Raw genomic sequence first — 5,292 nt, forward strand, 5'->3', positions numbered from 1 at the left:
CTAAGTTCTAGGGGACTGATGACCTGAGAAGTTAAGTCCCATAGTGCTCAGAGCCATTTGAACCATTTGAACTCCTGTGCCAAATGTCCGAATCGTGTACAAATGTCCCGTGTAGCTGTCACTGCCTTAGTGCATGCCAGCTGTGCCGTGACTAATTGCAAAATCTATACTCACTGGCGACAAACACATTTCTCTGAAAATAGCTACCTCTAAACAGAGACAAATCTGCAGGATGCTGGAGCTTAACAAATAACGTTGGTGTCTATGGGACTCTTCATGGTCACACAAAATGAACAACTGTGGATACAGTGGAGACACAGGAAACTGTGATCTCTACGGAACTGAATGCTGGGCTCAGAATGTGGGACTGTGGTCTATTGAAATACCCAAGGACGTTAATGATACGTTGTTGGCTACAAATATATTTATTTTCAAGATTCGTACTATGCACATAGCTACTCCGTTGTGCTGACTGAAGGTGGCAGAGCAGTGCACTTGTTGTAAAGCACTCCGTCTTGAGACCGCAAGTGGCGCGTCGGGACCATCCGACCGCCGTATCATCTGAGGATGCGGATAGGAGGGGCGTGTGGTCAGGACACCGCTCTCCCGGTCGTTATGATGGTTTTCTTTGACCGAAACCGCTACTATTCGGTCGAGTAGCTTCTCAGTTGGCATCACGAGGCTGAGTGCATCCCGAAAAAATGGCAACAGCGCGTGGCTGCCCCTATGGTCACCCATCCAAGTGCCGCCCACACCAGACAGTGCTTAACTTCGGTGATCTGACGGGAACTGGTGAACCCACTGCGGCATGGCCGTTGCCAGTGCACGCGTTGTGGGGTGGCATATATGGTGTCACCGCCAGACACCACACTTGCTAGGTGGTAGCCTTTAAATCGGCCGCGGTCCGTTAGTATACGACGGACCCGCGTGTCGCCACTGTCAGTGATTGCAGACCGAGCGCCGCCACACGGCATGTCTAGAGACACTTCCTAGCACTCGCCCCAGTTGTACAGCCGACTTTGCTAGAGATGGTTCATTAACAAATTACGCTCTCATTTGCCGAGACGATAGTTAGCATAGCCTTCAGCTACGTCATTTGCTACCACCTAGCAAGGCGCCATTATCATTTGCTATTTATCTTGTGATGCATGTACCGTCAGACCGATGTTCACCAATTATGGATTAAAGTTAAGTATTCCAACAGCTACGACCTTTTTTGCTAAAGCCTAACTTCTTTAAATGTTCCAGACCTCACGCCAGCCTGCGTGAGCTTAACGCGTGCCTTTCGGCTACCAATCATAGTGGCTTGGCTGTCTTGCCAAGTCACAACAGCATAAATAATAAAATGGTTGTTACTTCGTAATGTCGTTATGAAAAGACTTTTAAATTGTCTGTGCGTGCTTTCCACATACCTTCGCCGTCTACAACAGCCTGAAAACTATTTTTTCGATGAGCCAGAACGCAATGGAGAGCATACTGACCATGATTTCCAGCCTGCAAGCCTACATTAGTTTCTGCACTCACTCAAAGAAACTGTTCCCACTTGCTATTTACTTAGTGGGATCATGAACTATGAATGTAAATGAAAGTTTTATTGCGACTAATTGATATGTTCTGTAAAAGCTCACACGCTCAAAATATAAGTGTTAGTATGGTAACTAATATCCTTAATCAGAAACAGCACTATTAACAGTTCAGAGGCAACCTGGTCTATCACCCTGACTTCTAGTCACCGAAAGTTAATTGCTCGCCTTAAAATTGGAAAATAATCTCGCCACGTTCCAAGCGGTTTTTGCAGTCCCCACTAGCTCACTTTCTACTTTTACCGAAAACGCATTCAGGTCTGCCCACATCTGACATCATCCGACGCATAGCGCACGCAGGTGTTCGACTGATGTGGACAGAGTGATATCTTGGTGCGAAGTGTCTCCTAACACCGCCTCTCTGGCTGTACTTACGTAGGGATACAGCAGACCGCCAAACGGTAGATCTGCTGTCAACCGCTCCAGGCACAGGTAGAATTACGTAAGTGGTCCTTTCTTGGACCCATATTACTTGATACCTCTGTAGTTTAAGAAATTAATTTTTATGTAAATAGGTCTAAGTTTGCTTTAGTTACTGAAAAAGTTTTAGCTCGACTACATTTAAAATTTGCCGGATAGAATTTTTAGAATGGAACCAACAATAGAACATGACTTCTGAACTGCCTCTTTAAGATGCCTTGTAACCATTGTTATTTACAATACAGTCTTGAAACTTGGTACAGATGTATGATTTCATGAATTTAACGGATTGCTGTAATTAAAACTTTCTATTACAAATCCATATGATACTTAATATACCATGATTAAGTACGTTTTCGTTCGAAATTTGGTTTTTAGTAATTAGCTTGAAAACTAATAGAGGTAGCTTAGTGGTGTCACATATTTAATGTTTTTACATAAAACTGGGGCTACATACGAATTTTCCGGTTTCTGAGTCTAATATTTAGCGGCTTCCATTTTTCTAAAAATTCCAGTTTTAACCATAACATTGCTCTGATCATGTTGAGACTTGTAACTTAATTGTGACATACGTTTGCACATTCTGATTAGTTTTTAGCTACCTAATTTTACTATTAAGGGCCCCTTACTTTCTTTAAGTTCGTATAGTTTTTCTGACATATTAGTTTGATCATTCTGTGAGTGTACAATATTTACGTTAATATACTATGTATTTATTTATGTCCACGTCAAGTTGCGTAGGACCAAATTGAGGAGCCAATCTCCAAGGCCATGGGACGTGTCGTTACATGAAATTACAATATAAAAGTAATAACACGTAAAAATAAATGTTTATGAACTCGAAAAAAGTCATCCCATAAGTTTAAGTAAACGCAATCAACAATACAACAATAATGAGCTTAATTTTTCAAGGGTCTCCTTGACAGAATAGAATAGAAGGAGTACTTAAGCATACACTGACAAAGTCTGGAAACGTTATTTCAGTTTTCAATTTCGCTCTTAAATTATGGTGTAATTCTTTGTATGTTAAGCACAGGCACGTTATGTAGACGTGGCGCTGGTAGCAGTAAACTGGGGTAAGTCCTAGCACACTCGTTCGCCTCTGCACGCTTGTTTCGCCTCAGAGTCTGGCAGGTACAGACTAGTCCACCACAGCGGCGTCAAAGTTGCACTGCATCTTCACCAAGGGCGTCGTCGAGCAGTTTTGCCTCATGTTTAGCTGAAAGTAATCGTGCTCCTCTTGGTTTTTCTGAAGGAATTACTGAGGTCTCTAGGCAGTGACCGCCAAAGACGCGACTTTGGCAGCATTGTGCGTTGTCTCAAAGGCTTCAACTTTGCGTCCAGGTCAACGGCCAACAGCTCCACATGGGATGAATGTACCCTTGCAGAAGTATGCCAACAGGAGATGGCCAAGACTTCGGCAGCTGCTCACGGCTGCAGCCGGGGCGTGAGCACGAATATGCCTCTCAGACAGTGTGAGTTGCCGGCAGCATGCAAGCCCTCCTCGATTGACTCCAGTGGGGTGAGGATTGAAAGTGCTCAGGTCTTCACATCAGTGGCAGCTGCTGCACTCTACAGCAGTGGAGTGCATTAGGGGGGCTGGTAACTCGTAGTCGAAGTCCTCAAACGAATATTATGCAGCACATCCTGGAACATCCTCGACTGGATTCGTTGTAATTAACAAGATTATCACACCTACTGTGAGTGGCTCTGGCAAATGAGCAGGGTAGAATAGAGTAGCCTGTGTGCTTCAGAAGGGCCAGTCTTTGTTGTAGCCAACTAGTGCGGATGGCGTTATCGAGCTGTGGCGATGAACGAATTTGGTCTCAGTGCCCCCGCTGTGGCTTTCAGCTCTTACGCTTGGCGCTTACTACAATATCAGCGACCTGAAAGTCGTTCTTGCGTATGATTTACGTCTTATGGCACCTTCGGTGCTGTCAGAAACTTGTTATGATGTGATCATTCTTCTGCGGCAGCGCTTAGCGCTCTCTGCTAGAGCGTGGAGTGGCAGTACCCCAGTCGTGTGCCTCGCTAATTGCTACACTGGCTTTCCCTCCTGGTTACATTCTGACTGTGACAGTACGCTCGGGCCTGCCTTGGCTCCGTTCTGCGATTCCCAGGGAAAAATCATTAAAACTTTTATATTCACCCAGAATTCTTTTCTGCTGTCATATACTTCATAAGATTCATTATTATTCTTTCAGACACCGTATCGGCACTGACGAAGTAAATCAGCTGGAACCAGACTAGACTGCTCCACCAAAGTTCTGAAACCTTTTAGCCTTGAGAGTATGTAAATACAATAATTCAACTGTACCAGTCACTACCGGCCGTTGTGGCCGAGTGGTTCTAGGCGTTTCAGTCAGGAACCGCGCGACCGCTAGGGTCGCAGGTTCGAATCGAGCCTCGGGCATGGATGTGTGTGATGTCCTTAGGTTAGTTAGGTTTAAGTAGTTCTAAGTTCTAGGGGACTGATGACCACAGATGTTAAGGGCCATAGTACTCAGAGCCATTTGAACAACATGAACCAGCCACAGGTAGAACTGCTTCTACTGACGAGCACATCATTTCGTGGCATAGGCATACTTCCATTCACGCAGTGTAATAGTGCTTCCATCTTCCTTTTTGGATCATTTCCAAGATGATACCGACTACAGTCACCGTACGTTTATCATGAGGCAATAATTCGATACCCATATTAATGTTACATCAAATATGTTTACCATCATAATGGTTATCTAATTTATAATAGCAATATAAAAGTTTTCGGAGTATTAGTATGTAACGTTTAGTTGATGATTTTAGTACTTTAGTTATACAGTCAGTACCTATTGAACGCCGATCGGTTTCTCACGACACACCTTATTCTACAAAACAAAAAATTCCGACGAATACTGAAAAACTCGAAGACTGCGACGCCTTGTGAAGTGGAATCTGAGGACAGGAATTTAGCATCTATGATAACGAAGTAAGTAAAGAAGAAATTTTCCTCAAAACCTTACAGAATAGTTATGACGCAAGGTGCTACGTAAAAGTTTTTTCTCTTTGGCACAGTGAAGCAATCCCCAGAGCCCACCAGTTCGCTCTAATGTCTATGTAGAACTTTGCTAGGATCCTCTGAAGATGAGCCTAAAATTTCTCGAGGAGGAGTTAATGAAATAATATCATTATTTCCCAAAGTGAGTCGCTGCTGTTTCCAGCAGCCGCAATACGTTTACTGCATTCAACAATAGCCATAACGGCTAACCTAAGTATATTTAAACTTAATTACTTCCACTATGCAATACGT

At 43.7% G+C, this 5,292-nt stretch overlaps 1 pseudogene; it reads right to left on the reverse strand.

Annotated features, from left to right (window-relative positions):
• Positions 1-702: 702 nt before the first annotated feature.
• On the reverse strand, positions 703-820 carry LOC126177658 (5S ribosomal RNA; annotated as a pseudogene).
• Between the last annotated feature and the right edge of the window lie 4,472 nt (positions 821-5,292).

Source organism: Schistocerca cancellata, chromosome 3 (genome assembly GCF_023864275.1).
Source record: "Schistocerca cancellata isolate TAMUIC-IGC-003103 chromosome 3, iqSchCanc2.1, whole genome shotgun sequence".
NCBI lineage: Eukaryota > Metazoa > Arthropoda > Insecta > Orthoptera > Acrididae > Schistocerca > Schistocerca cancellata.